The sequence below is a fragment of the Homalodisca vitripennis genome, chromosome 5 (genome assembly GCF_021130785.1).
Source record: "Homalodisca vitripennis isolate AUS2020 chromosome 5, UT_GWSS_2.1, whole genome shotgun sequence".
NCBI classification, from domain to species: domain Eukaryota; kingdom Metazoa; phylum Arthropoda; class Insecta; order Hemiptera; family Cicadellidae; genus Homalodisca; species Homalodisca vitripennis.
Window position 1 is genome coordinate 22751193 of NC_060211.1, and position 10953 is coordinate 22762145.

The window sequence follows — 10953 nt, forward strand, 5'->3', positions numbered from 1 at the left end:
TGGGAAATTTTGTAACGGTTTAAACTTTTATATTACACTGAAAAAATACTATTAATGAGTGCGACTCATTTTTGAGATAAAATTCCTATTACATATTCTCATATCCAATTATTAAGGGTATTGCAGATTTTTAATTGGTAATTGTATGTATCTTACGTTACATGTGCAACTCGGTAACCTAATAGTTATAACAAAAATAATTTGTAATGAAACAAAACATCTCCAGAGGAATGGGAGAGTGAAGAAAGTTAAACTTGGAGATTGAAAAAAACCTGATGGGTAGCTAGTAAGGAAACCCCAAGTTTCAATATAAATCCTCAGTTACACTAAATTATCTCAATTATGTTGCAAAATCACCGAAACATCATTAACTAAATTATCACTTTATCTCTTCACAGACTAAAACATTATATTGGAATGCTTCGGTTGTTTGTGTTGCTATAACAAACTGAACATTGTTATTGATTTGAAAACACATCATAATTTATTTATGAGCCTGTTCCATAATACATACTAGCAGTTTACCCGCAATTCATTAGAATTACATTCACTATTGAATGCTTATTTCTTAGAAATTCTGAGTGAACATCAGAAAAACTCCTCCTCAACCCAGGGGTTTGTACAGCAGAAATCATTATCACCGGACATCACCCCGGCATTTCTGGAGCAAGCTCGGATGCTATTAGAGCCCAACAAGGCAGTCATTGACACCTGGGCTTTGAAACTGTTAGAAGAACAACAGTTTTACTTTTCGAATTCACCTTGTTTCATTTCATCCAGAAGAGAAATACGAAAAAAAAATTAATGTGAGATGTTTCTGTCTAAGTGATCACTGAAGTAAATAAATGTTTATCTTCCTATAGTGTAGTGTATCTCCCAAAGTATCTAAGGGGAATGAAAATCTTATCTGATTACCATTGGTAATTGCAGGCTCCCTGAAGTCAGTTATCCTCGTAGAATAAAAATCACTTTCGCCTATGTATTTCCTTGCAATAAATGTGCGCGCTATAAGAATATCTTGATTTTGTCCGTCAAAACCCAAGGAGAGACCTAAACCTAAGTAATAACCGGGAGAAATCCTTGAAGTTGCATTATAATCGCGTTATGTTCGGCCTAAAGCTTACATACAAAATTACAATTTCTAATCTCTGAAGATATTTTTCAAATGCCAGTTTTCTGTATTCTTGGTAAATATTTACAGGCTTAATGATTATTTTAGTGTTACTGTTTTAAGTGGTCCTGATGACATCATTCGAATTGACGATGTAAATAATTGCTATGTAAAGGAAAATGATTATAACATACAAAAAAACAACTGCCCTAAAATGTAATAAGGATGTGATGTTTACAAAACATTAATTTATAATAATTTGAGTTCAGTTCAAATTCAAATTCAAATTCCAAAACCTTATTTATTTCCAAATAAATAAATTACAGTTCCATAATAGAGTAATATATACTATAGTAATTTTCAAGTATGATTAAAACATTAACATTACTTAAAAGTATAGGAAAAAAGTACCCACATAGGCAAGCCTGTGCGTGGGCACGAGTCGTTGAAAAGATAGGTCGACCCACATTGCCGATAAGTTTTAACCATATATTAACTCAGATATGTAGCACACTTAACACACTCACGTACATACATAAATAAATAAACTCTGAGCTCCCATTTACAATAGAGCTAAAAGTAAGTAAGGTTGTAAAGTTGTCATAAACATGACCCGGAGTATTCTGAAAAGGAGTGAGTGAGTTCATTCATCAAACATAATGAAAAGATAAACAACTAATCCGTGAATAACCGGATCTATCAAACATTCGTGCACCAGTATTACTGCAAGCTGATCAAAACTTTAATACGTACACGGGGGGCTCTTAAACGAATGCAATACGCAGTGTAATTGTACTGTATAACTCTATATGTATGACAAAATGAATGGAAAATGTTTTTCGAAACCCTGATAATCCTGTATGTTAGTCGACATTTTTATTCATTGTTTATGATATCGATGATTTTTTAAGAAAAACTTGTATTTTAATTACTATTACAAAAATTATTACATCTCATTAAAAGAATAAGTAAAACATAATTGTAATTATATCTATTAAAAATTGACATACGCAATGGAACAAAGTTGATATTTTATTAGTTGTGCTTTAGTGAAGCCTATCTCCAGAGGAAACTGGAAACATTTCATCTCTGTCTGTTAGTCCACACATTAACTCAAAATATTACACTCATGTATACATGAAATGTATGCATAGTTTAATTTATGATATAGGGCAAGATCGCGTTCGATGTTAACGACATTTAATGGGATATGGCTGAGCTTTAGTGAAGATTTCTACATTAAGACCCTATAGGTAACTATGAAGGAAACGATAAAATTAACAAAATAGATATTCTTAAAAAATTTGAGTTAAAATAATATGAGATTTTAACATTAGACATATTCTTATGTTTGTATAAAACCTAAATAATTAGAACACCAGTGTATACTTTTGTAGCTATAGACTTATAAATGTGCAGCCTCAATGAAAGCTATTACGGAATACTCGGTGTAGCGCAATCCATCTTGTATTACTTATTATGGGATTACACCGATATTTATTTATATTTAGTTTTCAAATCTATCCGCGCAATAATATACTTAACACTGTGATTTCACATTTAATTTTTCACTTATGTATTAGCCATGTGTGGCAAAATAGTTCTATAGATACAAACATTCAAACAGTTGTCTCGCTGAAATGTCTGTCACAACCATTAGTAACCCTTAAAACCATAATGCATTACGATCTCTTGGCTTACAGATAGTATAATAAGTCATAAGTTACGTAATATACTATTAATATCTAATAAAATAACACCTATTTATTATAAAATAAAATGAAGAATTACCAATGGTTTTGACTTTCTAAAGTGAAATGGTGAATAATTAACAGATAGAGGAGACTGTCAGAGCAATGGTCTGGACTGTCTGTCACCTTCAGTTATTAAGCGGTTTAAGCTAATCTAATCCTCAGAATAGGTTGTGAGACTTCTCTGATGGGATTAATAATGTCTGTTATACACTTCTCTCTCTTTCCATTTCCCCTAAACTGGATCTAGTTCTTCTAATCACATTTTCATACAATTGGAGTTGAAGAAACGTGTGTCTTTCGTAGTAGTTTGAAATTTTATAAAACAGAAAAGAAAATAATTGAAGACAGAAAATGAGGCTTAAACTAAGGACCGGGCTTAGGAAATATAGCCTTGGTGTAGTAAATTGAAGCAGAGATATCAGATACAAATACGTTCTGAATTTCTGCACGTTTCTTCATGAACATACATTTTGTAAACTTAGCCTTTAGTCCAATTGAAAATGTAATGGCAGAAGATAAATATTGGCTTTTATATTATTTGTTTTATTAGTTATTTACTTAAACTAATATGGTACAGAGTTACAATCCTAGATGTTATTACAATCATATGTTTAATAAATATTCTTAAACTGTCTTTAGGTAAATATAAAGCTTCTTCACATATGATTTGAATGTTTCAATACAGCTGATATTATGACAATTTTTAAACGGATTCTTTTGTCCAATATAACAGTCGAAAGCAAATTTACATTGTAATAAGCTCACAACCTGTGGTTCGTTGAAAATTAATAGGAAATTTCATACTAAGAACAACTTAATCGTCGCCGTCAATAGTTTTGGTGCGGTCAGGTGGTACCTTTCCTAATAAAATCCCGGTTTTTCTAAAAATCAATATGAGAAGTTTTTCGTTGAGAAAGAAATCAATGGCTAGACAAACTATTTTCCAGCGAATGTTTATAAATGAGAGGGATAGCAAATGGGCAAAACATATGAAACGATAATTCTTTTACTAAAATTATATTTCTCATAGTTTGATACACTGAAAATGACCGTCACGCTTTTAAGTAATAATCATAAGACCACTAGACAAGTATATAAAGTTGTAGTTGTAAAGTTGTATATAATTGTTTAAAGTCACCATTTAAAAAGTATGATCAAAGTTATTTGAGACGGTTTGTCATTTTTTATAAGTCTTGTGGATGGTTTTGGTTGCATAAAAGCTAAGAAAATATACTTGAGAGATATTATGATTTCATATGTTGAAACACTTTTTGACACCCTACCATTTCGATCGTCATCAAATAAACCAGCTTTTGTTGACGGATGAATTTATTGGTAATTGATATCCCTTCAAAGAAATATGAATCACTTGAAGTTTCAAAACACGAGTTTTAAAATATGTCATTATTAAAAGATGTCTCATGATAAAAATAGTTTAAAATATTCTTCAATCAGTAACTTTAGAGCACATTTCTATCGTGCGCTACTTATCTGTATAAGTAAAGTATTTACCTGTAATAGTTTTTTGAACTATTTACATGTGATGACTTAAAATTTTGTGTATTTATAAAATAAGTATTGTTTCCGTTATCAATTATTTTTATTAGGTTTTATGGCCTTAAAACTTGTAAATAACTTGTTAAAACCAAGGTTTATGACCTATAGATGTTATGGTGGATTCCACGAAAATCGTTCACAAACTCAAATTTTAATATGAGATTATAACAAATTCCTGTAATATGTTAACCAGTCATAATTATGTGTGTACTAATAAAAGTATATAATTTCAGGAATCAAATAAATTTGTGTGGGAAAATGTAATTAGAGGCGCAAAACTTCTTTACTGATTTTTGAAATATTAATTTTATAATATGCTTTTTGAAAATTATATGAAATATAACTTCTGCCCCGTTTTAATACTTTATTCCTCGGCGCGTTAAAATGCCACATAAGATTTGTAGACAGCTCTAGATGTGTAAGATCCTCTTCCGTGGTAATTTTAATATAATTTAAAATAAAATTATTTTCATGCATTCTAATTGTTAAACTAACTGAACATATTTAGTTTCTTTAACAAGATAATTTACCATTTCAAAGTAAATTTAACTTATATTTTTAAGGATTCTTAAACAATATTTTTATATTTTGAAGCAATTTTGTTGAAGCCAAAATAGTTCATCTTGCGCATTTAAGATTGAAATCTAAAATCTTATTCAGCACAACATTAAATGTTTTTTGTGCATACCCCCCCCCCCCCCCACCCCCCCCCCCCCCCACCCCCCCCCCCCCCCACCCCCCCCCCCCCCCACCCCCCCCCCCCCCCACCCCCCCCCCCCCCCACCAAAAAATTTCAAAAATCTTCATGGATAACCGATATTTGAATGTCCATCATTGGATTTATAGAATCGGTGAATAAGGGATAGAATAATAGTTGCCATATAATGTAAATATAAACTAATTTAATAGTCCTGATCGTCTGCCTAGTCATTTTAAAAACATTAGTACAGCATATTTTATTTAAATAGCCCGTCCATCATTACTTGTCTGTCAACGTCCCTGGTATCATCGTAAACTTTTTTATTTAACTTTAATTATAAATGATTACATCTCTTGTAATAGTCAGAAAATGTTTTGTAAAATTTGTGTTATAAATAATGCACTTATGTAGATTACTGTGGTAATTAAAACTAAGTTATGGCAAGCAAACAGGGTTAATACTTACCCCGGGCAACGTGAAACATAATAATGAAATAGTAGATAAAATCCTGTGTGAACCCTTTAGACCTGTATTAATTTGTGCTTCCAAGCAAAACGCACTGCCTTATAAATTAATCAATAAAATTTTGATCCCCCGTCATAACGGGTTGCTAAGTTTTTTTAATATATTCGTCAAATCCTTTTTTTTTAATTGTATATTAATTTTAATTTCTATTTCATTGTAAATCATCTTATATTTCAAGAACAGGGGTTTATTTTTGAGGCAACAGTGTCTAGTATGCATATGAAAAGAAAAAATTAATTAATAATTCGAAATATGCCTGAATATTTTTGTGCCTTTGTCAAAAAATAATTTTATAAAGTTTACTTCTGTAACTAATAAATTAACAGTGGCAAAGGTATCCATAGAATATTATGAATTTGGCTGCAAAATTTCAAATACAATAAAAGACTTAATTTATAACAGTAAAATTAAAAAAAACTCTAAAATAAATTATTGAAAATGAGATTAAAACCTAGGTATTAACAAGGATTTTTTTCCACTGATATGTAAAAAATAGTAACATATTTTTTGCTGATTATCGAGTTTGAAATTATCCTTTTAATTGAGAATATTTAAATTAATTTATTTATGAGAAAATAAACGAGTATGAATTATATACCTTATAAACGTTTCTAACTGGATAAAATACGTACATAAGCCGAATACTTGTTATGTTCGCTTATTTTTTAAATGTTTTTTCAACACTTTTTTACATGTTTTTTTACACATTTTTTTAAATACCAAAATGTTTCTTTGAATTGATTCAACTTTGTACTTAGAAAGTTTTAAATATTGTACAGCAATTTAACTGTACCTTAACCTTGATGTTAAATGAAGAGTAAAAAACAAAACTGAGAGACAAATCGAGTTTTGCCATCCGGGTTCCAATAACTGGTCTGCATATTGTACTCTGACAGTCACTGGCCGTATTGTTAGATGAACCCCCACGCTCACTGTTTGAATGAAGTTCCTCTCTAAACACTTGTACGTGTTTTACTAATCTAGATTATTTGAATTTTTTTTAATTGATGAAATAATTCAGTTTTATTCATTGCTTCTTCACCAGGAAGGGTGAATAAAGTGATTTTCGCAATCAGTCAACCTCTTTATCATTTGCCCATTTAAGAAAGTTGTGTGAGGAAAAGAGATTCTTGATGGTTTACATTCAGTATATTATTCTACCTACAAATTTCGATTACATTCCTGTTCATCTTAATTTAGATAAAATTAACGGCGTACAAAATTTAACCTAGCTAAAATTATACGTATCAAGGTTAGACAATAAGTATTATTTTAAATGTTATAACATAAATTTTCCTATGGTTAATTAGTTATTAGTTTTTAGTAAAGCAGAGCAGTTGAAATTTTATAGTTTTTATAGTTTTAGCTTTATGTTGTGATACCCCCGAGCAGAAGTCCCCCTTTTATCACCATGCAAACTTCGTGGTCAGTTGAAAAGAACCAATACTTTAGTATTTAAGAAACTTAAGTTTTATTAAAAATTTATATGTGAATCTTGAATAATGTTTTCAACAAAAGTACGTTGCCAAATAAATAGATATTACTGCTTTCGGTCGGTACATTTTAATAGACCAATTAGGGCCGGTGCCTAAATGTTCTGCTGCCAATTAATAATATTAGTTAGAGATCATTTTAAATATTATTTTAAATATATTATAAGGTAATAATCCTGAAATATAGCTACATAAAAATATGTTGTTCTAGTTCATTAGTATTATACAAAAGCACGAGGACGCAAAACTAGATGAACCTGCGTTTTTTAAAAACGTTGGAAATAAATAAAAACTGACAATTATTCCACTGGGAAAAAATCTATTAATTTTCAGATATTCAGAAAGTATTTTTATTATATCTCTTTTAGGCACTATCCTTATAATAAATGTAAACACTTGAGTAGTAAGTATGTATGAATATATTGCTTCTAAAGCAATAATATATTAAATACTAATTTTTGATGTTATCTAGTTCTGAGCTTATATTATTGAGAACTAAGTTCTCTGGGTCTTCGCAAAGTTAGTTAAGTTGATAACATGTTTTGTCTATTAAAACAAACAGACGAGAAAGTGAGTTAAAAAAATTACTACATTTTGAAATCTCATAACCGTGAGATCATACACCCTTTGCGTTCAATTATTATTAGTAAATTCTCCAGTCACAAAAAATGCAATAACCAAAACCTTTGCCGGTTTAACATTTATGTAACCAAAACCCCACAAAAGCAACCACGGACACGTCCCCATCCCTAAGTGTAGTTGTTTGTTTTTTTTTGTGGGCCTTCGTTCAGGCCCAATGAAACAATTATTTTTCACCGGTTAACCTAAAAGACCTAAAAGTGTATTTGCATATAAGAATCATGCTTAAAAAAAGTGAACCTCTATCAGAAATGTGTTGAAAAGATACTTGAAAAAAAAAACCAGGGCGATAAATCCTTCACAATATACCTTGTTAAATATAATGTTGTTTTAATCTTTGTCTTTCTCTTTTGTTTATAATTGTTTACGTATAAACACCACAGTAACCAGAGTCACTCTTGTGATAACCAAGAAATCAGAAAATCCCAATGAATCTGTTTTTTGCCATGTGGGATGATAGATGTTTGTAGATGGTAGAAAGGTAGATTTTACCACTACTATATTATTACAATAATTTACTGTGTGTACCAAGACAGATACCCAATTATATAACAAATGTGTGAATCCATTCATACAATTAATATCAGTAATTGCCCTGTATTATTTGACATTTTCACATTTTTCGTACATAATTATTTAAATATAATTTTAGCGTGTGGGACCGTTAAAAACCATAAAAAGTAATACCGATACATTTATTCGCATCCCTTAATTTACAACAATAAAAGGTTAGGTCCATCTGAATTATGAGCGTGTGTTCTTATTTTATTTAACCCTTTTGAAGAGAGAGAGACAATGACATCCAAAAACAGTGTATTACAGGATGAAGACATTTTAAAATTAAGGTTACCTTCAATGAAAACCAGAATTTTACCAAAGTTACGCTATAGATTGTTACCCAAGTTTTTGGTTAAGCCCCACTATTTTTCTCTCGGATGTATACACAGCCGTTTTCAAATGATTGAGTGTTTTAAAGGAACAAAGTAAAGTTTGTGGGCCTTGTGCTTTGTGGTTTCAAATAACCAACCACAAAATCTCTTGAGTTAATTAGAATTTCATTTGATTTAAAAAATTTAACTATTGTTTATTAAATCTGTATATAAATACAACACTAGCGCAACTTAAATGTTCAATACGTGAACCACCTTATTTTCAGATTAGATTAAATATGTTATAAGTGTAAACTCAGTGGAACGCCTTTTCCTCTGGACACAAACGTATGTAGAGAATAAACAAATATCCCTTTTGTGGGTAAAATCGGAGAGATATCTTAATTTTATTAAGTCTTGTCTAAATGGGCACAAGGACACATAATCACTTCATCACATGTTTAGGTCAAAATAAAAGTCCCTGAAGTTTTTGGCTTATGGTTGATCTAAATTTTGTTGAGACTCACTTTTATTGGGGCAAAAAAATACTTTAATGGCGTTACCCGGCCAAAAGGTTTACAGACTGTTTTCCGCTATTAGGTTTCGTAAAGACATGTACATGGGAACTTATGAGCAACTGAAAAACATTAAGTTCTTGAAATCCTTCCAAAAGTAAACCTAATTATCCTGAAATATAACACGCATTTATCGGTATCTTAACATCTAAAAGCCCTCTAGATGCATTTCGTACATGGAAGTTTACGTGTGTTGTAGGGTTTCGTGATCTATGTAATTGCTGCCATTCTCATAGAGATCTCTGGGAGTTTTCGTGAACTTTTGGGAACATTCTGTCCTGTGTAAGAGCTAACCAGCTTATGGCATCCCCGAATTTGAATGATTCGTATGGCGAAGATATAAATAATTAGATTAAGTTTAGGGGATAATGGAAAAGAGGAAGACCTGGCTAACTGACGTTATCAATCCCATTAGAAGAATGTCTCAACGCAATAAGCATTAAGTTTAAGGACCTCAACATTTTAAATTGATACGCCAACATTAAGACAAAATATAATCTGTTTAAATACATAGTTTTTTAAATACACTTTTGATAAACACTCAACTCAGCATGAAAACCTCTCACCTAAACTAAACTTTGGCGGTCCCATAAGTCTTTTTCTTTTAGGAAAATTGGTTCTAGAAAAATATGTTATGTTATTATACAATGAAAATTCCCTGCTCCAGCTTCTTGACTGTTAGTTAAAAATTTAAGGTTTTCATGGGAGTTGGAACAAAGAACAGCGCTCTTTAATCAACTTAGCTTACATTTAAAATGTCACCTTTTGGTAGTCCATTTCTTTGAATTACAGTTTTCCAAAATGAATTTTTCAGCTATAAACCACTTATAGTTTTACAACCGTAGTTAAAATGCCATTAAATATATTAAAAAATCACGATTGTAAGAAAATAATTTAAAACATTTTCATCCAATAGTTTTGATCCAAATTTTAATATTCTCTGTCGTTTACTTTTACCTGTATTATGTATTCATGTTTTTAAACACACTTTTTGAAACTGTTGAAATGTTGTAACTTAACGCTATTTTCTTGATTAAAAAAATATAAATTCCGATTCCATAATTTTGGCTTGTATGTCATTTTTTAAAATTGTAATTTATTTCTCAAAAACGATGCTTTATGACCTATAATTTTAGGGTGGATTCCATAAAATACGTGCACTAACTCAGTTTCCTCGTATTAGATTATACATGATGCTACAAAGTAACAAATTTTCTGCAATATCAAATTAACGTTGAATATTACAATATTCGTTTACTACTGAAAGTTTAGTATTTTAATATTAAAGAAAGTTACGAGCAAAATGTAATTTAAGGTGGAAATTTCTTCGTTACTCTTGAGAAATACTATCCTCTTTCCCGCCTCGACTTTTCTCTCCCGCGGTTAAACACTAATTTATGCTATAATATGGTAGATAGCTCACGTTTTAAGAAGTTCTTTCATGGCAATGCAATTATATTTTAAACAAAATATTTTTATAAATTTAAATCCATAAACTAACTAAGGTATAGTTAGCTATTACCTTTGGAACAAAGCCTTTGATATATTAAAACAATTTGTGCTTTAATTTTCAATGCTTCTTGTACTAAATAAATGTTATGTTAAATCAATTTAAACTTACGTATTGAGATGATACTCTCATTCAATTTAGTCTAAAGAAAGACATATTTCATTATTGTTTGTTATCTTGAAAATATCTGTAATTAAAGCTTATTATAATTTGATTACTC